At 31.8% G+C, this 26975-nt stretch overlaps 1 protein-coding gene and 1 long non-coding RNA gene across 5 annotated transcripts in view; both read right to left on the bottom strand.

The window, feature by feature from the left end:
- The window catches only part of shn (zinc finger protein schnurri), an 84519-nt gene that overhangs the window by 54026 nt on the left and 3518 nt on the right, over window positions 1–26975 (bottom strand). The gene's annotated exons all lie outside the window — the stretch shown is intronic.
- LOC143175143 (uncharacterized) lies at window positions 1167–2826 on the bottom strand. The gene is made up of 3 exons (XR_012999818.1): window positions 2695–2826; window positions 1833–2122; window positions 1167–1759 (listed from the first exon to the last, which is right to left on the bottom strand). It is a non-coding gene; the product is annotated as an uncharacterized LOC143175143 (long non-coding RNA).

Below are 26975 nucleotides of genomic sequence, written 5' to 3'. Positions count from 1 at the left end.
TCTCTGATGTTATATGAAACAAACGGCGCTTCATGACTTTATTGGATCTTCGAACAGGAAATACTCGGAAATGAATGAAACGACAGTGACGACTCTCTTCGTTCAATTCATTCCTATAAATTCTGTCGTTCCATGAACTCGTCATGTCAACAGAGAAATATCACAGTACGCTTTACTTCTGCTATAGTATAATCTAGATTAAAAACCTTTTTCTTTCCACTATCCCCGGTTATCGATTTCTCGATGGGGATCAAGACAATCAAGGGTTTATCCAGTACACTCGATTAGACATAGCTACATGTATGTCTATAAGCACCTGCAGCACTTCCGTGGGGTCGTCCACGCACCCTACTCCTGTTGTAATCTCTGCTGTTAACGTAATCTCGGATAGTTCATAATTGACAGGCTTCAACAATCGAATAACAATTAGACGATCGTGACATAGATTTTGACGACGATTTCTTGATTCTAAGGCGCGTGAGGTGTCTACTTTGTCGTTCCATATGCTGATGTGCGTTGCCGGACGCATAGTATTGTTGGTCAAGTCAGTGATGCGTGTACTGTTGGTATTTACCGGACAGATCGTCAAATCTGATTTTCTCGGAAATGTAGCAACATACGACAAAGGTCATTGCACATTTTCAACTCATTTTTCTACGTGGAATCGCTTCCTGACTTCTTGTTCCGAGACACCCCGCATATCGAGCAACACGCGTTATAGCTGTATTTAGTCACGCATAAAGGTTTCCAAATGCTAAAAGTTATAAACATATAAATTAACTACACGAAGAGGTAGAAAATAAATAGTTTGAAAGTTTCAATTATAAAATTCATGCTTAATATGTAATTTCTGTAATCAAATTTTTGTAAAATTATAAATTATAATAGGCTTCAGTAATGTATTGAGACAATATTAAGCACGCACATATATGTACGTATCGAATAATATTTCAACTAATTAATGATATACACGTTTAAGAACAAAATACACATTGTTCTTACACGTTTTGGTAGCTACTATTTTATTTTTAAGAAATTTGTAACTAAATTTGCAATTTCTATTTATTTCGATGTGACAAATATTTTCAGAAAACAAGCAGTACAATATAAAGTTCAACATGATTTAATAGGTAATCATTTACGAAAACTATTATTAGAAAAAAACAATTTTACTTAACTCCATGTTCATGAAATAAGTTTACAAAAATGGAATTTTACATAAACATTTAAGCCAATATTACGTTGCATTTACGGCGACGTTCATGTTTACATTTTTCGGCGACATAAAATCCCAAGACCTTTTAGTCCAGACCTTTCCATTTTTTTACGCTCCACTTCCAGGGCCTAATCCAACAAACACGAGACGAGAAGGCGCAGCCTATTAAAGATTTTTTAAATTTCTGTCCTTCCTGCACCGACAACAAGTTGCTGATTGGTCTGTATCGCGACTTTTCTCGTAAACTCATTTAACATATGCCAAAGATCTCAATCGTCGCGTGAGTCCCCTTTTACCTGGCGACTGCTGATTGCTAGAGACACGGTCACTCACACGGACAAGTCCAATATCCGGACGCATCAAATCCAACCAATCAGAGGACTCCTTCCGTTGGATCCAGCCAACGGAGCGGCACCTCGCTGCCAACTCGTCTAGAATCCGCCGACGACACCTCGCCATTTTTAATCACGCGCGTTTTATCCTGAAGAGGGGCTTCCTCCACCACTGGGCCATAGGGGTCTCTCTCTCTACGATGCCCTACACCTTCAGGGTGAAAACCAATCAACAAACGTAAGACTTCAAACTTGAAAGGAAGACGCTCTTCGAAGAAACTCACAAATCAGCTGATGCACAAAAATCGTGGATGACAGACTAAACTCTCTTTCGGCAATCACATGTGGGCCTCTACAGTTCTAATTCGCCGTTAACTTTTGCAGACCATAATTCCACCGCTCATCGCGGGCCTTACTCGCCGGTGACACGCATAGGAACAAAATTCAATCATATACAATCATCCTCAATACTTTAAAAGGTTATGAGGAAAGTTCGAGTTTGAACAAACATTTTGGTCCTACGAATTGAAGTGTTCAAGTCTGAATAGTATAGCCAATTACATTTCCTCTCATGCTAGAAAAAAAAAACAAGTCCTGTGCAATCTGTGTGTGGTATTCATATTAACTTAATGATGTAATTTAATTTTAAAGAAAATTTCTTGAAACTTTTTTTCCTGGCTATTACAGATAATAATTTGCAAACAAATCAATAGAGAAAGGGATAGTAACATGATCTACTATATAGTTTTATGTTTCTTTTCAAAATGTGATTCATAACTTAACCCATTTGCTGCCAACTACAAGATATCTCGTAGCATGTCGCAGATATAAGTTATTGTCTTTAAAATAAATTTTTGGAATCCAGGACAAAGCGGTCTTAATTTCTGCGGCAGCGAATGGGTTAAATTGCTTTAAATGTTTCCGTAAAATGTGAGTAAATAAGTCATTTTTCGAGCTCTAACAAGAATGAAGGTAATATAGTCTTCTCATAGAAATCGTTTTCATGAACATTTTAAATAAAAATAAAACGGGCTATTTAGTTATTTCCGTTTCGATAAATAGACAGATTAAATATATTAGGATTACACTGAGATGCTGGTATGTATTATTTACAAGGGATCGTTTCCGGAAAAGAACTTATTTTACCTGATTTTCACTTTTTCCGCATTAGAAGTTTGGTGTAAATTAGTAATAAGAATCAATATATTAGTAGAAATATTACGAATACAGTAAAACTCATCATCTTTATGCCGTTTTCTTTGCACAATAAGTAGGTGGTTGAAAGCATTATGTAATCTGAGTTTTAATTTTATCATCGAATAGGTAACCTACAATTAATTGAAGATTATGAAAAAGAAGACTTTAATATTCTCAAAACAAATATTTTACCAAAGAAGTTAATTACTACGATACTATGAAATTTCGTAAGTAATTATGTTTAGCTACGCAACTTAATTTGCAAGAATAAAGCGATACGTAGAGCATATCGCTAGCATAACTATTTACGGCACGTTAAACAGGAGATGATTTCCGCGGCAAAACAGTTAAGTATACATAACCGAATTGATGAATAGCAAATTATGTAGTATGGAAAATAAGATAAGGACAAAAGAAACCTAATCAATTATACTCGTATTCCTTCCTGAGATCAACTCATCTGCAACGAAGACAAACTTTTTCTTTCACAAAAGCTTATACAAACAGTCCAAGTCTGCTTCCTCTTCTACTACAGCATCCAAGAATCAGGTAAATTTAAAATGGCAATAAATGGCCTAGAATGATTTAAAAGAAAATCACATTCAGTCAATGAACTCCTTTCGTGGTATGTTACATTTAACTAAACAAAACTTATAGCTCCATTCAGAAAATGAGAATTACCTTCAAATTTTGGAAACGTCCTCCATATAAAGGAATATTCTTTTAAACACTTCTTGAGATAATAAGTAGATAGGGAATAATTCTATTGATTAACTGAAATGATATATTTTATAACATACTGTATATATATATATATATATATATTATACTAAATGTGAATGAAAGTGATATTCACAAATGGAACTATTTAAACATGAAAATGTTGATTCCTTCTTTCAATAATCAGTTTCTTTGGCTGGTGCTTTTCTTGGATCTATCGCTGCAATTATGATAAATCGAAAGAAAGTTCATGGATCGTTGAAAGAACGTTTAATATACGAAACATGTCCGACACAAGGCGGTTAACGAATTACAAGGCCTGACCAGTGGCACATCATATGATATAGAATAGTCCGAACAGACTATTCATGGCTCGTAATTGATCGTTTGCGGTGCGAGTTATGCTTCATTTCTTGGACTCTAGTCTTATCCTCGCTACAGCCTTCGCGTGTCAGTAGTATTCACTGCCCGATGACGTTTACTTTTCATTTTCTTATCATTTTCATGCTAATTTTGGCTGGCAGCGATTTCCACGTTCACCGTCGACATATTTAGACCAGAATAATTACGGGTTGAATGACATCAACAATGAAACCCGCTACTGTTAACACAATTATCGAACACTGCTACAGTAAAACTCCATTTACCACATCTAATATTATCGCAGTGTACGGTTTAATTAAGATGCTATCAATTTCTTATTATTCGAATTCAGAATATACGGCATGCTGCTCAAATAGACTTTTATCCCCATTCGCGCATTAAACAAAGGATACCAATTCAGACGAAACATACAACAAATGAATGAATTCCAGTCACAGGAAGATCAGATCCTGTAACAGTGGAACTCCGATAACTCGAAAAATATTTTCATTTCCTTTTGTTCAGATATAAAAGTCTCTGTAACTCGAACTGTTCGACTAACGTTCAGCACGTATTTTACCTCTATGACTCGAATTCATGGAAGACTAAGTCTGTATAAGTCGAAGTTCTCTTCTAACGTCTTTATGTCTCTCACTTCCACGAATTTATAAACTACACAATTATAATATATCAACGCATGCAGCCAATGTATCGAATTATTAGGATCACTGACTCTACTATCATGTTAAATTTTCCTTCGTTAAACCTCTATAATTCGAAAACTCGATAAGTCGAAACCTCTATAACTCCAAGTCTTTTCCTTTTCACGAAATTCGAATATATACAAATGAACAAACAAAGGGTGGTAGAGGAAAGGATATGTCCTGTCTCACAACAGATTCGGATAAACGGAGTTCTATTGTAATTGATTATGCTATATTGTTACTATTAAAAACGATGTTATCGTAACGTAACAGAAAGTGAACACGATAGTAAATAAATTAGAAAATCCCACATTCACAGCAAAACTTTCTTTAACTATCGTCTAAACGGGATCCAGGTCTATTTTGAGCCATCATGCGTTCGTGTTAGCGATAAGTAATGCTAACAGGAACAAGAAATGAGTTTGTCAAAAAAATTGTAATAGTAAATTAAAAAATAAGAAATTTACGAATGCGAGAACATCAGTAAGGTTTGATTTGTAAAGAAATTTATTGTACAATAATCAGTTTTTCAATAGTTTTTGAAATTTTATCGCATTTATATGTCAGTTCTTTTTCTTTGAATTATTTATAGCGATAGATTCGTAACCAAGTTTTTCAAAAATCAGAAGTGCTTAAATTTATTAGACATATCGTACATAGAAATGATAAAAACATTAAATTGGTGGCTTACGAAATATGTATATGTCCGGAAAATACAGCCTTACCAAAATAGCAAGGGCTGATATAAACACATGTTCTTCCAATTCCTGTTTGTGCATCGGCATTAGAAACATCAGATCGCCTCGAAAATTTCAATTGGAATCGTTAATAATTATCTATTTAGTAAGAATATTGTAAAACTTTTTTCTGCTTTTCCTTTCAGAGTAATGTACTGCTATTGAGAATGAAAAGTCATTGAGCAATTTACTCAAATTCAGAATTGATAAAAAGCATGCATTTTGATATTTCAATTTTTTTGTACGGTTACCGAACCTCTGAAAACTGATAACCTTAAAAATCGTACAATATCAATATACTATTGCTTTAGCAACAATAGTTGTTTTTCTTCGATAAAACAGAAGCTGTTAAGTGTTTTATTTGATTTAATACGTACAATGAAAAGAATATATAAAATAAAAATAAATGTCAGGTTTCGCTGAAGATAAGATGTTCCATTCGAGGACCTAAAGAATGGAAACAGCAGTTACGAGGTCATGAAGCGACCTATTCAAGATAAAGTGCAAACAGCAATAACGTGGATGCATCACATCAAGAAAACGACCTATCAGGACTTCATTCGGTTCGATAACCAGTCAGCAATAACTTCACTTGCGAAATGACATGTCTTTTCTTGGTTAAAGGACAAGATTAACATTCTCAGACATCAACAAACATGTCTTCGTAGCATTTCTATGGAAGAAGCAAAGAAGACCTTATGGATAAAAAATCAATTTCTTCTCGCATACATTCGAAATATAACGTTAGAAAGTAATTGGGACGAATAACTAATTAATTTAACTCATAAACTCGTCATTAATTACACTCAGCTGAGGAGTATAATCAATATGAACATTATGTGTATAAAAAGCGTAGTTTCGGCTTCGTTTCCAAACTATTAAGGGTTCAGAATCTCTTTGGGATAGTATATAAGAAACATACAAGGAGTCACTAACCATATATGCACACATACACGAAAGTATTTGAACGTTTACATTTTTAACATTTAACGAATGAAATCTGTATATTAAACTAAAGTATTTGAAATAATTTAACACATATAATATCGAACAGGTCTCGAGGTAACACAATTAAAAAATAATTCAACAACGTATACAGTTTTTATAATAGATTTGTTATAAACATAGACTGTAAGTTGATGACATAAGTATTCGAACAATACATTTATTAGTGATTTGAATTGAATAATTCAAAGTTTTGAATAGAAAGTTGAACCGCTTTTTGATTTTATGACAGCTCTATGTCGTTTCTCCATTGAGTGAACTAACTTGGAAGTAATATTTGCATTGATTGACTGTCATATTTCTATAATATTTCGTTTAAATTCTTCTTTCGAAGTAATAATTGTATTTCGTAGTCTTCTTTCCACCTCATCCCATAAGTGCTCAATAGGATTAAGGTCGCGATTTTACGTTGGATGTGGGAACATGTGCGGAACGTTATACAGTACCCATTCTTTGACTATTTTCGCGGAATGTGAGATTATTGTCCGAATGGAAGCAAAAATTAGTTGGTAGATTTCAAATTGTTTTGCAAAATTTTGAAATATTTCATCTTATCCAAAATTCCCCCACATCATAACAGATCCACCATTATATTTAATAGTTGGCTGTAGATTTCTTGTTTCTAATTCTGTATTTTGTTCCCGTCAAACATTTTTAGGTCCATCGTTATCAAAGATATTATATTTACCTTCATCGAAAAATAATGCTGCATCCCAATGTGAATTGTTTTTATTAAGAAGTTTTTTTAGCAAATTTTAAACGTAGAATTTTATTTTTCTGGCTAATAAATGGTTTCCTTCCTGGAACTCGTGCAGGTAAAACATTATTCCGTCACATCGTCAGCACAATTCTGGATGTACTTGTTTTTCGAACTGTATACGTACCATTAATGCTAATTGTGGTCCAGAAATGAATTTATTTACAACGTTGTCCTGCGTATGAAATTTTTCAAAATATAATGGGACAGTAGGTTTACTCCTGCTTACAAGTTTTTCAATTTCACTGTATGATTTGCCTTCCTTATATCACTTCACTATCAATTCTCGTACAGATTTGCTTGTTTCAGATTTCTTTCGAATCATTTTGTCCTTCTAGCAATAATGAAAGCTATAAACGAAATGTTCAACAGTGTTTCAGAGTTCCACAACGTTCGAAAACTCTTGTGAACCATTTATGGTCTCTGTTCATAACAAATCTATTATAAAAACTGTATACGTTATTGAATTATTTTCTATTCATATTACCTTAAGACCTATCCGATATTATATATGCCAAATTATTTCAAATACTTTAGTTTAATATACATATTTCATTCGTTGAATGTTAAAAATGTAATCGTTCGAATACTTTCGTGTATGTGTGTATGTAGACATGTGAGTAGTATACCTGAGGCGGACCAGTTACGCGTCGATCGAGAAATACCGTGCGGCAGTACGTCACGCTATTGGCAGATTTTAATTGCTAATACTTCGAACATGAAACTACAACTTTTTACTTTGTAATATGGACGACTGTGTAGGATTATGTACTCAATGAAGCATTTTCCCGGAAGTTTAATCTTTACTTTTCATTACTATAAAATAAGAATAGTTTTATAAAATGAAAACCTCTTGCCAGTTCCGATGACTGAATTATTTCGAATAAATATGAAAACGTTAAATGATAATTTGTATATATGAAATATGGTGGTTTCACGAGTTTGATACATCACCTGATGAAATATCAAGGATTTTGTATAGTTATTAATTATAGGTTTTTTTTATAGTCTTTATGTAGGTAAACGCTCATTCCAATCAAATGTCTTAAATAAATTCTTCCTACTTCATATTTTGAACTTCATAAATATACTATAACACAATTTACAAATAATCCTATGATGAATAATGTTGCATGATATTATCAGAAAATAATTTCAACTGTGGAAGCTTTCATTAAAACAAAACATGTTAACGATATACATATCTTTAATTTGATCTTTCATTAAACTTCTAAATTTAGACAGAGGTGGAAAGTATGCTTAAACCATGTATTACTGGTACCAACAATAAACAACAAAAGTACACAACGAACTCGTACTCGCTGATTTTAATGGAATTTATAAGACAAGTATAGATATATTTAATAAGTATTTTATTTGACCAAACATGATCCTTATTGAAAGGGCGAAAACAGCCTTCAAATACGAGAATTAAAGGTATATTCTTCGAAATGTCTTAGAAACTGGAGAATGTGAACATGCAATTCCTTTTTTAAGTACATACACGGTTTTATATCGGCAAAGCAATTACATACTTTTTAAATCTTAATCGTTCCTCACGTATGAATCAGTATATAATATATACGTATGAATAATAACAATTATTCTTAATTATATGTCGTGTATCATTTTCTTCACACTCATGTGAGATACAGTGATAACACGCTGTGAAGAATATAGGATCAATCCCACTTGTAGAGAAATTATACTGATGTGAGACAGTGTGTTGGTTCGAGTAGTAAAACCGGAGATGGGTGAATTTCTCATGAGAAAAAATAAACTGAAAACATAGAGCACCGATTTTTCATTTGAGGTCTCGTTGTTGAGGGCATTAAGTTTGAAAATTCATCACGCATGGGCATTTATTACATTTGGCACGCTTTCGACAAAACAATCGATTGCATTATGCTTTAGTAGTTTGACAATATTACGAAATAGAACTTACTTAATGAATGAATTGCTAAAAATGTCGACAACTTTGCCACAAACAAATTTTTGCTCAGCTAATTATGGAAACAGGAAATGACGACGCTGGACGTACTTGGTCAAATGCGTGTATAATTCCTCCTTTCAATCGTTTATAAGTAAATAATTTAATGTGGGGTCTAAAAGGAAGTTAATGGGATAGGAACTTGTGATACTGATCTGATAAATTAAATAATTAATAAAATCGATATAAACATGAAAATACTAACATTTACATAACCATAAAGGAACGAGCCATTATTTATGTGATAAATTAGGTTGAATGCGTGACAAAAGTATGCGGACGAGAAAAATTTGTAAATTAAAATTTTTCAAACAAGCAACGAAAAATTATTATTCTGCATTTTTCATTCAAATATTTTCATGAGGAATCCATTTACATTAGGTTGTGAATGCGCATCCACCCTTCCTTTTCAGGTCTACAAATTCTATGTACATAAATCTACTTTTCTGAATATTTCTCGTGTTATGAACAATGTTATTCTTCAATTAAATCTTATATTCATAATTCTAAACTTAGTCGTTTTCATCTTGTTAAATAAATAATTTTCTTGTATTCTTTGCGATTTTTCCTTATCATAGAATAGAATAACCAACTAATTTATTAAGGAATAGGAATTCTTGGGACGATTCTTTCTTTATTTAATACTTTTACAGTTAAGTATGTTTCAAAAGTAATCAATTTTTAAATAATATTCAAAGTAAATACTTACATTTTAATTATATCGAAAGAATGGTAAATAATTTTTAATATTTTAAAACAATAATCCTGAGAATGTACGTATTCCGATTCAGTATTATGTATAACGATCCTCGGAAGATGAATTTACGAAAAAGTGGTTGTTACAGGAATATATACCGTTTATGAAATATTTTCGGTAAATTAGATGAATTTGATCTGAAGAGATGTGTCGGAAAGTAGAGATCGTTTACCGTGTAGAAAAAATTGCTTCTAGGAAACAAAAAGAATTTTTTACTTGCATTCTATGATGAAATATGTATCAGCAATGAAAGGAAGTAGAGCTAGTAGAATTTCTGTAAATAACATTAGTTTCCTTCACCGGACGATCAGATCTACTAAACAAGTAATCATCGGACGCACAATCTCTTGACCTTAAATTTATTACAGTGTTTGATGAATCGATGTTCGAAACAGAAACCAGAAAATATTGTAGAATTGTGAAGCTCACTAGATAGAGACATCATGAAAGTCGCTGCCTATAGACGATACAGATGTAGATGATTAATTATCTCTTTAACTTATAACATCGTGTTAGACTGGTAACAAAGATTTCGAACAACAGTTAGCAACTGCAAACATCATTATATTCCTTTAAGTTGATACTGAGTATTAGTTTTTCATTATTAATTGTCCACCTTTGGAGTAAATGTGAACATAGCTAAATATAGACATATAGCTGTGTAAGAAGATGCAGTGCAAAAAGTTAATACCGTGATAGAATTAAGTAAAACAAATGCATACAGATCCGGATATTGTGCCATGTCAAAATGCTGTGTTCGTGGAATATTGTTAAAACGTTACAATTGTAGTTTAACCCTATTTACAGAAATAAATATATACATCTTTCAATCAAAAACTTTAAATATTATACAATACAAAACCTTTTTAAATAATGATAATAATTTGTGTAGTACACAAAATTTGTATAAATAATATCATTAACATTGCAATTCAATACAAATGTCCTCAATATATTGATGAAGAACGAAGGAAGTTTGAAAAAGGATCTTTTAAGTTGGAAAGCAATTATTGTAAATATATACTTTGTAGAAATTGCAGAAATATCTGAATAATGGGTAGGATTATTTTAATAAGCATTAATAGTTAGTAGGACCACCTGGAATAATAATTCTATGTTTAAATATAATACTTAAATTGCTGATGCATACAAATTCTTCAATCATATTTAATTTTTTACAACTCCATATACCTATTGATCACTTAAAACCCCGATTATACTTTGCAACTTGTGTAAATGTAATTCCATTTCTTCATTAAAATAATATCAAATAATTAATTTATCTTGCAGTATTACAAATCTATTGAGAGAATAGGGAATTACGTAAATTATCATATAACCCATTTTAGAATATATGTCATATATAGAAAAAATGCAGCATATTTGAAATAGATGCTGTCGATAATATAGGATACTAAAGTATCTAAAAAATTATTAATATTATGTAATTCTTATAATAATCATTTACGAAGAAGTTCTGATTTTAACAGTTTCGACTTAATTTACAGAAAAGTCAGAACCGTCAATTTCCTGAATGTTTTCAATGTATATTCAATCGTTGCAATTATAGTTTAAAATATGTAAGAACTTAAGAATAAATTATCTAATATACATATTTGTGTATTAATTCGATAGTTTTGTGTTACTTCTGTAGTCATCTCGAATATACTAAATATGACATTTACAATTATCATACCCTGTTGCTAATACGGAATACTCAAGGAGAATATTTTGTAATGGTTTGTAGCAATGTACATAAGTACACACTTTTCTTTTAACGACCTAATGTTCGCATTTTTTTAAGCTGATTCGTTCATTCAGTATTATTTCACAAGTTTCTAATTCGTGCCCGAGTGCAGTGTATAATTATTTTGGTGAAATACTTAAAAAATTATAATTATAAGTACATCAGATTTTTGTGTTTAATTTTAAATAATTTTTCTGATTTTCCTAATAGATCATAAAAAACAATTTTATTTCTTTATATCTTATTGTATTGTATTTTACTTATTTTTTAATGTTACAGTATTCCGAACACCGCTAGTATTCGAATACCACTATTCCGAATTATCTGCACAGCATAACACTTTTCAATTAATACGAAGTTTCATTAATTTCTTGTTTTTTATTGTTACTGAGAATTTTAAATATAAATGTTTATTAGTTGTTCTATAATAAAATCTGTTGGTTTCTATCCTGTAATTTTATATTCGTTTTTAACAAATTGATATTCCAAATATGCTGCACTGTTTTTATTCATGAATATTCAGAAACGATTACAACGAGATAACATTTCTTTTTGTTCGAAATTTGACAATAGATAATGTTCCCAACCAGAGTATTTTAAACGAAAAAAGAAATTTTGCTTTTCAAATAATTACTTTATCATGCTACATCATTCGAAGATCATAAGCAAACAATATACCCGTCAACACACTCATAAAACTTTAACTTATAGAAATATTCTTACATAAATATTCGTAATGACGTTGATTTTTTTACTTGGCGTAAAAAGCATTCTGAATCTTCCAAGTATAAAAGAATTGAGAAAAATACTACATTTTTTGTTTATTGTTGCGAGGATTAGTTGAAAAACAGCACTTTCAATTCAGCATTCCTCTATTCATAACTATTGGCCATTCTATTAAAGATCCACGTGATAATATAGAAAGCTCGTTTTACGCCGTTATTTTCTTGAAAACTGTAAGTCTTAATTCTCTGTCTTGTGATTTCATGTGTCCGGTACATTTTTGGTCCATTGCACCGTGGTAAAAGAAAGATGTACCGGTCTGCAGCCTATTTCTGGACGTGGAGCGGTGGCTTGGAATGAACCGAACCAAGCACCGATGAACACTCAAGTGCTGATTTTTGTTACATTTTACATATAATACTTCAACGTTTCAGGACAATTGAAATATTAAAAAGTAACAAATCCCTGAATTTGCAATGACATTCTTTATTGTCCACAGTTTTATGCAAACCAAGAATTCTACACGTCTGAATTTGTGTGTAACCACCAGCCAAAACAATATGACGCATCGATCTTTAAGCATCTTCAAGAATTCAGAAAGTTAGTTTACCTTTCGGACTCCGATCGAAGCTATGAGAAAGTCTCGCGACACGTACAGTCGCTTACAACGAATATCGCGTAGAACACTTTGTAGAAAATGCTAGGTTGCTAAAATTATAAGATGCAAAATTGTATAAAAATAGATTAACAATATCGAGTGTAGTATGTACTACAACGTAATACTGATCGTCTATCAGCAAAAGAATATAACGATATCGTTATCGAATTTGAATATAGTTGAACAATTTTCGCACGAATATACTGTATGCACGAATACATGAGAAATCAACAAAATGCAAAATGAAATGCACCCAAATTTCTTCGGAGAGTTTACTCGATTGAAGCCACTGTTACGCCAACTTGAACGTAACGGTTATCCTAGAAAATGTTACTATAATATTTGATTGCACAATATGTCCTCTAATTCTCGTGTGCGAATCAAGCATAAGAACGATTCGACGCGTTTTAACGTTATTACTCGCTCCTATCGCCAATAAACGACTACGTTTCATTTGAAATTCCGGTTGTGAATAATGAGCAACTATTAAACTAAAGATTGAAAACTCATTTCCGACGAAATTCCTGATCCAATAATTGCGATGCGAGTCAGCGTTTCCTGTGGCGCGTTCGGTGCGATTTTCATTGCAAGTGACTGTACGAAGCGGTTCGAATAGTACACGTTACGGTATGGCATTGCCGTAAGCCGTAAACTATGAGCCGTAGGCCGTAAGGCGGTGTTTCGTACAGTGCTGCCACCGGCATGCCGCGGCAGGGAAACGGGAGATTCCCCCGATAAGCAAGTGAGTCACGCGTGTGGCTGGGCTCGCGCGACTGACGAAGCGCCTCTCTCATCCTTTCTGGTCTGACAAAATACCAACACCCTCCCCGCGAGCGTCTTCCCCAAGCGTAAGCGTACACGGAGACGGTCACCGGTTCCCCGCTGCGCCGCGCCGAGTCGACGAGGCTCGACTTGGCTCGGGTCGGTTCACCTCGCCGCGTTGCGTCTTGCCAGCCACGAGGAAACCCCGAGCTCCCTTCACCCCGCGCCACACCTTCAGAGCCGCGCCACGACGCGCCACGCCGCGCTGCACAGTGTTGCCGTTTCGTCAAAAGCTGGCTACAATTCAATTTTCCAAGTATACAGCAGCTTTCTACTAGTATAGCACATTTCTTCTATACGTATCGATGCACCGAATTCTGTTTCAACTTTTTCACCGGTTATTAACATATAACCGTCAAAGGTCAAGAAATTGTGTATCCATTCGAGTCTCGAAGATTAGAACACGTTTAATATATTATTATGGGAAACTTAATTTAACAAACATAATACGTTGCGAACATAAATTTTCCATAAGTTCTTGATATCAAGTTACATGATAAATGTAATATGCAAACGGGAAAATCTGCAATCTTTGTAAAATATCTAAATTTGAAGTGCCAAACAGAAACATGTATGTACACTCTCTGCCGGATCGAAACATACTGATCGTATCTCTGGCAATAATACAATTTTACTGAACAATGGGTACATGTTTCTAAATTACAAAGTTTCGGTTTAGAGCCGCCAGTTCAATATAAGAACACTTCCGAAATATTTTAACGATTTAAATGGAACTAAGTCTATCAATCAATGATAGGAGACATTATCAAAGATAGAAAAAGACATTTTTTTACAACTGCTCGAAATGATTTCGAATATCGAAGATACAACAAAGACTAATTGAATGTTTTTGATGACCCATCATTTTGAATGCTGCATTTTCAATCGGATATTCGAATGTAGCAAGCCCGAAAACGTACGAATAAGAATTTTTCTAAAAATCGTCAAGCGGCACCACTGTGCGTCGCGCCATTGCGCTGCGCCCAGCTACGCCACGCTTGCTCCGCTCTGCTCCGGTGTGTTCCGCGCCGCACCCCACCGCGCAGAGCACCCTGCCCCCAAACCTCACCACTTCGCTGCCTAGCCGCTACAGTCGCTCTCTTTGTCATTCCGCTTCTCCTAGTTCTCCCCTCTCTACGGAGGAGCAGTAAACTCGACGCAGATTCGTGTCGTTCGACTTGCGCCGCTCCGATGGAGCGGTGAACGGGTGATTAGGTCACGCACCCCGTGCGTCTACGTGCCCTAGGCCGTTCACGGCCGTGTATCTACGGAATCCCCTGCTGTTTTTGAGAGGCACTGGTCGCCTCGCTACCTATTATTACAAGCATTCTCTGTCGCGGTTTCTTGCGTAGCGCCGCTGTTAATACGTGACTACACTCTGCTCCGCGCGAAACAAATTCACACGTTCGATCGTCTCGCGAGAGAACTTTATGCAAAACGAACACAGCGCTGTCACGATACGACCCAAAAATATTAGCACATGGCTACTCTGGATATATAGTAACCGTACATTTGGCAGCGATGTGTCGTAAGAAAAATAACAAAAATCCCATTTCTAAGCGTTACAAGTTTATCTACTTTTATTGCGTCAGTATTCAAAAATGAATATTGGCGCAACGCTTAAACCGTGAGAAATATTACGGTGTTAGATTTGGTCGGTTTTTAAGACGAAACAGTCAGAAAAAAGCGTTAATCGATAAAGAGAATACAGAGAAAAATGAACCACGATTTTCAAAAGTTGATACGTTCATAGACATTTAAGAGAATGTACCGCTGGAAGGTAATATGATTCTTGTGACAGGAGCACGGCCATTCGGTCTAGATAATGATGCAATATCAATGGATATAAACCGTTAACACTTCAAGATGAATATTTTGATGCTTTTCTTATGAAATAACTCTACAAAATGTACCGTTACTATGTAAATCAGCAGTGATTATTGGTATCTGTTTCTGACCACCAGATAAATTATTAGCATAGTATATTGTTTCGATATATAATGAAATGCTACATAATTTTGGTTCCATTAATACACTGTTTTTTATATGAAGTGTGCACTAAATGGCTAAAAAAATGAGTTAATAATTATTCAGCCCACTGTATATACATAAGTGGTACTTGTTTCATTTTCTGTTTTTGAGTCGTCAGTTTACAAATGTCGAGTTGAACGATTCCATTTGATACCATAACTTTGAAAATAAAACGGTTGTGCGAAAGTAATTTGAAATTGAAAAATAAGATGAAGTAAAGTAAAAAGTTTTGATGAATGTGACATGTTTGGATTTTTCGTAATGTTTATGTGCGATGTTCATCTGGATGATATATAATCAAGATGGGAATAACATAGAGACGTATTGGTTGTGAAAATTTTCGAACATTTCTAATTTTGCCTTTTGCTGTAGTGAAACGTTCAACGCGGAGAGTGGTTTTAATAGGAAATTTCCATGACGAAGAAATGACACAGAAGTATACTGACAGATTACTCTTCAATGTTAGAGATACTTCAAAGATATACATATGTACATAAATATGTGCACAGTAAGGATCTGCCATCGGTAATAGAAGCATTAATTTGTTAAGTTTCACAAATCCTAATCTCTAAAATAGTATACTGTCCGGATTACGTAAGATTTTCAATTTTAATTAATAATTGTAATAATTTATTGATTCTTTAATTATAAATAAGACTTGTTTTATCAATGCTTAATCTTTAAAGTAAATGTAGATTTACAAGGAACATAGAATTCCATTTGCTTAAAAAAATAAAATAACTATAAAATGAAAGAAACAGTGTAGAACGAAATTAATTAATAAAAGTTTCATTTTTTATTCTACTTTTTCTTCATTAATACACATTAGTGTTATAAAAGTTCATTACTTTTTTCAAAATATAGTAAATCAAAAGATAACTTACTATACTTAATACATGTAGTCATATATACATGATTCATGGTTAAAATGAATCTGTTAACGATAATCAGATTCGCATGCATCACGTTTATCTTTGTTTACGTGTAAACATACCTCAACAATATTGTACCTCATATTATGCATTATTGTATATCAACGCAAACCCTACCTTTTTATTAACACATTCGATGAACACTGAGTTATTTTCCAGAAACCTCACCTGCTTGTTCAAGAAACTAGCGAGAAAAATAATAGAATATTCTTAACGTATAAATCAATTTTTATATAACGATAAGAAGGTTAGGTTTCAATGCATGTTAAGTAATTGTGTATAATAGTTGCAAATAATTAAGACAGTGTTCTCAAAATCAAAATATTTGAAAGAGCATCTTGAAAATATCCTACAGGATAAAACAACCGAAACGTTAGTACAAATACTTAAGATTATGGTAAAAAGAAAAATAAAGGCCGACTGCATATTGTATAAGTAGTTGTGGAATATGTACAATATCAAAAGATGCATCTAATTCTATACTGACTGTGAGACCGAATTGCATATGAAGTACGCATATTCACAAACAGAAATGAATGGAATACAGATACAGAAAGCTACAACAATCATCAATGACGCACAATAATAGCTGGATAAAATTTGTTTAAGAACATATAGATGAAGGAAATATATTTTTTCATTAAATTAGAAGTTATACGTTATCGTTATGTCACGTATACATTTACCGGGACGATGAAAACGTAAAAGTAAGTTTCACAAGATAAAACCAGTAAAGAAGGAAATGGCATAAAATGCATGATGGATAAATGAAAATACGTTCATATTTTAACATGATAAAGCATTCGTAAATATCATACAAATTATGAAAAATTAATTTGATCATGTTTATAGAAGTAGAGGACAATCTCATTGTATAATACAGATAAGAAAGAAATAAAAACAACGATCGATGAGCAACTACAAACCAACTTTATCAACTTTTTTTGAAAAGTTGCTGAATTGCTGTTCAGAGGGATGTCAGGAATTATAAGAAAAACAAAGAAAACCTATACACGTGTCAAACAATTGAGTACATAAAACAACTTTTCAAGAATAGAATTATCATTTCTCTGGAACATGACCATGTATCTATATTTTGTTACATCGATATAAAAATAAATCTTCAATTCCTTTTCTAAAAAACAATGTGAATAGCAGCTGCCCTTTCACATGTTAATATGGGAAGGGTACCTCTCACGTTTTCATACCGCAATATTTTCGTATGCAGCACTGGTTCTGAGGAACGCTAAAATTCTAAAGGTGGTGGTAGTAAATACCATTTGTCGCGGAGTATAATAGGAGTTGCCGCGAGTGCGCCGTGAGTCACAATAGAAGCATAGCTTTGAACGATCAATTCAGTTTAATCCGTCTGCAGCAGATCGTGGATAATCATTAATGACTTTCCTCGGCAAATCTCCAGTTTATTCGTGGCTTAATAGCATTCAGTACACAATAATGACGAAGTACTACTTGTGAATGGGTGATTAGGTCACGAGTCCGGTGTGTAGAATATCACAGGATATTCACTAGCGAGAGTCGTTCATTGTTTACCAAGTAGTGATTTACACGTTATCGTCGTAAGTGGAAGGTATAGTTCAGTACATCTTTATTCTTACGCATACGTTTAATTATTTATCATTTCGAACATCCTCCAGGCCATACAAAAATATTATTATTTTAATTCCGAATATTTATGCAAACTTGTGTTTTTTATTGGCAGATTTACAGGGAGTACAATTAAACACAACTTTATTTCGTTGTATAATCCTCTGATGAAGTAAGTATCGTAGATATATTTCTAAATATGACAATAAAAAAATTATCCTCTATCTACAGGTGACAGATAATTACACAATTTTTTGTTGTGGCAATAAACCAACACTGTAAAAAAATTATCTAATTTTCGATACAAATTTTTGTATTTTGTAGAAACGAAATATCAATAAATTTTATTTCGAAATTAACATTATTGTACAACCAATTTCCTCTTCTTACCTATTACTTTATTTTTACTTGTTTTTGAAATTTTTATTATTGTTGAGTATATATAGAATAATCTGCTTTTATTTAAAATGTTCTATCTGTAAAACTTCATAAAAAATTGTTTTTTTTTTTATTTAGTTCATACACTTACTGTTAGCGTATGTATTGTACAGAAGTTGTGCAAAAGCAGTATTTTTTTATTTGGAAAGTATGAGAATATCAGTAAAATTTTCAAATCTATTGAAACATAGCTTATGATATGTATTTATAATTTATTATTAGACACTGACCCATTACAATTTTCTTGTTTTTGATCCTCCTTTTGGAATCGTCGAGGAATAAGTAACAAACTGAAAATGAAGAAGCACAGCATTCAATTTTATATAATATTTAATCTGTTATATTTGGAAACTCCTTATAAAACACGAATTCATAAAATTCACGCAATCTAATCGTAATATCTGTATCTATAGATATTTCCATTGTATGATTTTGAAAATGATTCAAACTGTATTCAAAATATTTTCAATGAATAGATATATACGTAATATTTTCATTACAAAAATAATAAAATTAAGCAAGATCAATCGTTATTTACAATTAAACTTAAGATTTTTATGCAGAACAAATTTCTGTTAATTCATTCACAACGTATGAAGTTAAATAAACATTGATTTATTTAATGTGAGTTTCGTTGTTATATTAATAACATAAAAGTTATTTTTATAAATAATTAAATGTTTTTTTTCTATTATTGTTCATCGTTGTAATTACGCTTCTATCGAATTAAATACGTACGACTAAACAGTCGTATAACTTATCGAATGGTTTGTATTCAATTTTGTATTAAATCAATGTTGCTTGTATTAAATATCGTATTCATGATTGTTTTATTTATTATTAGACATGTTAATCGGTGAGATTTTGATAAATAATTTGTTATAGTAAAACTACCGCGAACATCTATTAAATAAATATGAAACATTTTCACTATGAAAACGTAAGCAGTGAGTTAAAGGGAAAAGTTATACCTGCTAAAAGATTTATCAAAGCAGTAATACGAAGTACGCAGTGTCGAATCGATGACAATTAATCTAATCTTGACTTGCAACAAAGTACAATGTCGTAAGTGAAAACATATTGCTCGTGCAGATGTTAGTAAATTTTAACTCTACGAGTGCCGATTCGAGATCTAGTGTATACGAGCAAGTGTAATATCTGGTCTGGTATGTGCATTCAATTCATTTTTCAAAATCATTACTAAATTAGTCAAATTTTTTTAGAAATCAGTTTTACAGCTTTCAGATCAATTAATTTATGGCACGTGCTCAAGAAAGAAGTGCAACAGCAAACAAAATTTAAATATATCTAAAACGAAATTTTTCAAAACTATATCTTCAGAACAAAAACAGCTACGAGTAATTCACTAAGTAAATTAATCAAAATAATATAATAATACATTTCGTTTGTAAGAACACAGGCATTTATGAAATATATAAACATGTAGGATATTAAAAATTACGTAACATCATACTGAGAATAAAGTAAGTGGAAATCTTTACTAAAACCTAATAATCAGCTGGATTCTTGATCGTATAAAGTAGTAGGTATAGAAAACTTTATATTCGCATAAAGATCCGTAGAAGTCACAGATCAGCTCCATTTCTAATAAAGAATTTCAAACATGGAGTGTGTATCGCATGTAATTATCAATATTTTCGGAAAAGAACTGTATTTTCTTCCCTTTCAATACCACTCGAAATAATTAAAAAGAATGTATATGAATATAATAATTCGACATCGCTGATAATCATCTACGATCGAAATGTAATATGGAATGGACGCGATAGCAGGCCTCGTTAAAACGAAAACGAAAGATAAGAACCGAGGTGATAAATGGAACTGTAATTTACCTTTCTACGCAATGCGCGTAATATCGCTTATCGTTAGAACTGAACTACACCGGTAAAATGAGAATTGAGCCGGTCCGTTGAAGCCGCCAAAGTTACAAGATCGAAAGTAGTTCCGACGAGAAAAGCGAGTGCATTCAATCCTTTTAAGCTTATTACAAGGCCGTAACCGCTTTATGGTATCACTGAACGAATGTAATGAAGTTCTCTAGATTTATGGCCGGAGACCCTCCGTAGTTAAAGTAAATTTGAACGGCGAATCAAATAAATTCAAGTAGTTTATCGGCATCTATGAACACAATTTATAACTGCTCACTGTAAAACTCCCGTTAAAATGTCATTAGTTTAATAAAAAGCGAAAACACTATTACTTATTTTATTTATTGGACAAAAATATAGGACACTGCAAACAAAACTTGCATATACAGTAGTTTCTTAATTTTCTGAACGGTTTATAGATGTTACAAACCTACCCACCTGCCCCCCCCCCCACACACACTCCTCGTAACAACAAATTCATTTATTAAATTTTAATATTATAAACTGCAGAGAAGGATGGATTAAAGTTGCATTATTTTAAGGGGGCCAAACAAAGTGTTTCTACTTAAGTAAAGACAATTCGAAGCTTTAAAGGAGATTACTGATTTCTTTTAAATGGCATTATATTAGTTACATAATTATATTTAATAAAAATTTTTTAATTACCACTTTTCAATTTTAGTTTCTTTATTTAAGTCTTTTTAAGTTCAAACGTTAGGCATGGTCCTAAAAATAATCTTTTTGATTTTTTAAGTTTTCACAACTACAAAGAAAAATTATATTAAAACGATCTCAAGGAACTGCTACAGTTTTCAATTAAAATAATATTTTTTAATATAAGTACATGTTAACATATCTGCATGTTTAGTAATTAATATTGTTAATAGCATTCCTTTAAATTTCTGAAAATTGCCTTTCTTATATCATAGTAAACATTCCGTTTAATACTTGCAACTTCAGTACAACATATAGTATATGTCCTATGTGACCCATAAAAAATCTGGTAGCACAAATACGTCCCAACTTAACACATTGCATACTGGTAACGAGAAATCTCGTTTTTATATAAAAGCACTTAGCTATGCAACTTTGCTAATTACCGCAGCCTTTAAAACATACTAAATTTGATTCGAATTGATTAGCTATGTAAAATATATTACATAACAATATGACATCTGAGTTTTCGTATGTATAGTGGTATAAGTTGATTTCACTGAAAATTGTCATCCGTACAATTCAATCTTCTGAAAATTAGCCGGTACGCAATGTGTTAAGATATTTAGCACAGATATTTCAAAATGGGATAAAGCCTGGCACTTAAGTATATACTGTATTTGACAATATTATGCATTGTAAACAGTTGAAGAGTACTCAATCCACTATCCGAATGCAAACAATTATTTTATATTAAACATTCTGTATTTATGATACGAAAACGACCAAATAATCGTGCATATTTAAAATTAAAATATTTATTTCCTTGCAAAGTAAAGAAAACTGCAATTGGTAATTAGGTGAACTTTCTTTTAGTTTTATGTTGTAAAATTGTTTTTTTATTTTTATAGACAACTCAAACAAGATACCCCCAACAATTGTCAATAATATGTAAATGTGGGTGAAAAACTGTTTCTAACTATTAATGAATTGAAAGTAAATAATAGTATTGTCTTATTACAAAATAAATCTATAAACATACAATGCAGTATACTTCTTCATTTGCTTTTATATTACAGTAATAGAGAAAAATAAATTTTCGCCAGGGCCACAATTCAATCGTTGCATAAGTGTGAACATTATTCTACTTTACACCACCTTTTTCCACTGCATATCTTCTGTCGCAAAGTTAAATTGATATTGTTTATGCTTTAATGCAAATACACTTTTCCAGTGTGTACAGTGCAACAAACACCTGTAGAATACAACTTCCTAAGCAATTTGAATTGTTACAAGGCATCTCTATACAGCTTGAAAAAGAGAACACTGTTTGCTGAAAGAGGTCGCAGCATAACGTCTGTTACTCTTATTCTGCCCGAATTAATTAAGTCTCTAAGCAAAGAATGATCTTCTGAATAATTAAGAATGGTTTAAACGCCATTTTGGTTTAATTTTCCTCGTATTTCATTGTCCTTGTGAATGAGTCTAGTGCCTTCATTCTATATCTACACACACACCGAATTATAAACTACTAAAAAAAAAAAACGAATGAAATACATTATTTTAAGAACTTTATCGTTAAACATAAAAGAAAACAAGACATTTGTAACTTATGAGTTACAAGTTATATTCCTACGAGATAATATTTATAGGTATATCATTTAAAAAATTTGAAAAATTCAAATGATTATAAGTATCTATATGAAAACTTTACAACATTATATATGTATTATATTTTTATTCAGACATAGTATTAAAAATACCAATGTAAAAAACCATAAGAGCAAATGAATTAAAGAGAATAGATTTCAGATTTTTCTTTACAGTTACTTCCAAAATTAAATGTGCATTAATACAGTCATGTAAAGTGAAAATTGTCCGGCAAACACGCACGCACAGTCGAAATAAAAACACAGTACATGTTATATTAATGCGTTGCAATAAATAGTTAATGAAACAACTCGATGCATAACAGAGGTCTTTTTCAAATTGCACGATTATTTAATAGACTATGCAGATTGCAAATTAATACTACAAGGAAAGAGATTTCTTGTCAAATATTTTTCAATAAGAAATTGCTAAAAAACTAAGAACAAATACTTGTAAAAAACGAAACAAAAAATTGTAAAAAAATTTCGATGTGAGGAAATACATCAAGATATCCATATTTGGCGAAGGCGGAAACTTACTACTGGTTACTGATAAGCAAATAATATGTAGGCAAATTAAAATAAATTCTCTGCGAAATTTAACATCGCAAGATTCTTTGAAACTTAAGAAAAATGTATCGATTAAGCAAATTTATTGAACAGTACATAAAGTAAAGCACAATGACAGAGATGCTTCGATAAAAATCTGGGAAGCAAACATCTAGAAATTGTTAAAACATTTGTAAATTATATTAAAAGTTTTTGAAACAACCTTATCACCCTCTCATTCTTAAATAAGAAACAAACAGAATGGGTGGAAACAAATCGTATATAGGCAACAAAAATTAAAGTATCACATAAGTTATACATATGTATTCAGCTGTAAAATATGAAAGAGAATCCATGGTGATATGAAATATCCAATGCATTGAAGTGATAATTAACAGAATGGAACACTTGAACATTTTCAAAGAGAACTTAAAATATTCTGAAGTAGTTTTGCATTTCCCGCTACAGTGCTAAAAGCGATCAGCGCATTTTCTGTTAAGCGATATAGTTCTTCTTTTATTTCATTCTCAATTTGTGCGTATATTATGCGTACATTGTACGTTACTAATGCACGCGTGCATAACTATACAAAATATATCTTTTTTTCTTGTTATTCATTCTTTGAATCATACAAGTTCTAGTAAATAAACTAAACATTTATATCAATATTAAGTGCGCGTTTGAAACTCCCCTTACACATTCTATTAAAAACTTAAAAGTTCATATAATCATCTCTTTTATTTTTAATAGAATAATGATTTTAAGCATGCACTTTATATAGTACGAAAATGACTGTTATATAATATGCCAACATGATTGAGAACATCTCCACTATCACCCCAATGAACATCTCTAGGAAAAATTGAAATCTTAAATGCTGAATCATAATTTAACAGATAAAGAAATATTTGTAACATATCAAAATTCCCGTGCTTTTATATTATCATTTATATATGGTATAAACAAAACACTTTGTACTAGTTTTAAGTTTTTCTTTAGAATTTTTTATTAAGGCAGCTTTAAAAATTGCCTTTAATTTTCCATGTAAATGTAAATTTCGTAATTTTAATAGAAACGTATGGTCTTCCGTCATAATAAATTGTTCGCAGCCGTTAAACATATGCACTTCGAAAATTTCTCGAAGATGCGACATGTTAGAAGCAACACAAATAATTCGTAGAAGTCGTTAATCAGTAGTGAGAACTCAGTGAAATTCCACATAGCAGACGATAATTATCACGATAAATTAATGAAATGCTTCCAATAGATCCACCAACGAAAAGGAACGCGAAGAATTTCGCGTACGTAATACAAGCGTTCCCGGTACTCAATGAATGATCCGTCAACAGATTGCGTTCATTCAGAATTATCGAGAAGGACGGAATTGTGAATTTAATCACCTTTCCCTATATCATTCGTGAATATACTCTTTCTGCTGAAACATACATCTGCGAACATTCCTGTTAACTGACTTTTGCATAAGAAACTTTTTTTCATTGATTAAACTGTTAATAACGATAGACATTTATTTACAAGATTTATGAAACATACTTGTACTGTAATTTTCTACTGTTTGCAAAATTGATTACATAGTAATCGCATTTTTAATGAATTCTGTTTATTCGGTGTCGTAATTATAAAATTCGATGGATTTAAAAATATTACATTCCCATACTTGAAGACAACAACTGTTGCGTCAATGTATCCTTGGTATATACAAGTACATACGTATTTGTATGACCGAAATATAAATATAAATATAAAATTATACTGCGTGACATTTTTAAAAACATTCAAAATGTAAGTGTACTTCATCGCACTCATGACAGGAAAAGTTAATTACAATCTTATAAAATGTTTCCAAGGCAGAATTATATCGATATAAAAACTAATTCTTGGCATTAACGCAACATTCGTAAAAGTAGGTTAATTAAAAACAAGAAAAGAAAAAAATGAATGTACATTTCCGCCTGTTAAGGTATTTTTAATTACGGATAAATGTGGATTCAAGGAATATTTATCTATGCAAAGACGATGTCCTGATACAAATGTATGCTATCCAATGAACTTTAAACATGCTTTTCTATTTATATACGAATTTTCATAGTAATATTCCGAACGTAATTAAATAAGGAAAATTGTATTCTTAATGCTATGTCGGCGAAGATGGAATATAACTATGTGTAGCAAAACTTTATATTCTCAGGTAAATCTGCTCCGAATTTACGGTTGGATCGTAGGTACCGCGTTTTACACAACACCTGCAGGATACGAATAAACGCTGTGATGAATCGTTCATTTTAATCACAGGAAGTAATAATTTCGTAGAATTCTTCGCAGTATTCGATATGAAAAACTGCATTTATGTATAAACACTAAATGTAACAGTAATTATAGCGGAACAGATTATGTATTTCATTTATAATGCTACAAACTCGCGGGAAAAATTATGTAAAAGTGTAAAATCGAAGAAAAGGTCAAATAGTTATCAAGCATACTGAAAATCGTTCGTCAGTTATATTTTCCTAAGTGTGTTTAAAAATTGTAATATATCAATGCGTAACATTTACAATGAATATGTTATTACTCGATTGAAATTAAAAAATAAATGAGTAATACTTCTTATTAATTAACTATTGGATTAGTTCATTAAAATAGTGTTAAGAAGCCAACTATAGTAAAATAACGAAATTTTTGATTTTTCATTATAACTAAAGGAAATTACAAAGAGAAATAGCGAAAGTAATAAACGGCAGTCACAGTACAATACAGTGTTTCCCCAGAAAATATAGAAAAAAATTGAACCGACAACAAATGAAACAATAAACCTAAGAAATTGTGCCCTGAAAATTGCTGCGAATGTTAACAATTCTTAAATGATTCGACCACCCAGAATATATAAGAATTTCGCAAAAAAAACAAAAAGAAAAAGGAAACAAATATTGTAGACGAGTAACATGAATAACCCATAAAATAGTGTAAGAAACAAGATCAAAAGATTGCAGATCACATGCATATACATAAAGATGAATTTTTCTTTTCGAAAAAATGTGTTTCTTCCTAACAAATGAATGTAAATTTAAGTTTTGCGGTTCAGACGACTGAATTATAATTTACAAATGGTACTGATTTAAACGTTCAGAAAATTGATAAACCTGTTATAGTCTACGAATGTATGCAACAAAATCCAATAATTCATTAATAAATAAATCTACTTAAAACAGTAAATAGTTTGAAACGAATACATATCCTTTACATATATTGGACGAAATAAATTTCTTATGTGTTTCTATTATTGCCAAAATATGTTGGCAGTTTTGTATCCAATTTTAATGTTATTTTAGTAATACGTGAAGCATTAAAGAGATTCGCGGCATGTATCTGTTTATACGATGCGGTATAATAAAATAAAATATTAAATAAATAGAAAACGAGAAAAAAATTAAATGACGAATATGTGACTGGAATAGTAATAAAAAATGATTCCAAAAATTGTTAAT

Source organism: Nomia melanderi, chromosome 1 (assembly GCF_051020985.1).
Source record: "Nomia melanderi isolate GNS246 chromosome 1, iyNomMela1, whole genome shotgun sequence".
NCBI lineage: Eukaryota > Metazoa > Arthropoda > Insecta > Hymenoptera > Halictidae > Nomia > Nomia melanderi.
The sequence above is the reverse complement of the archived record's forward strand: the minus strand, read 5'-3'. Positions and strand labels throughout refer to the sequence as shown.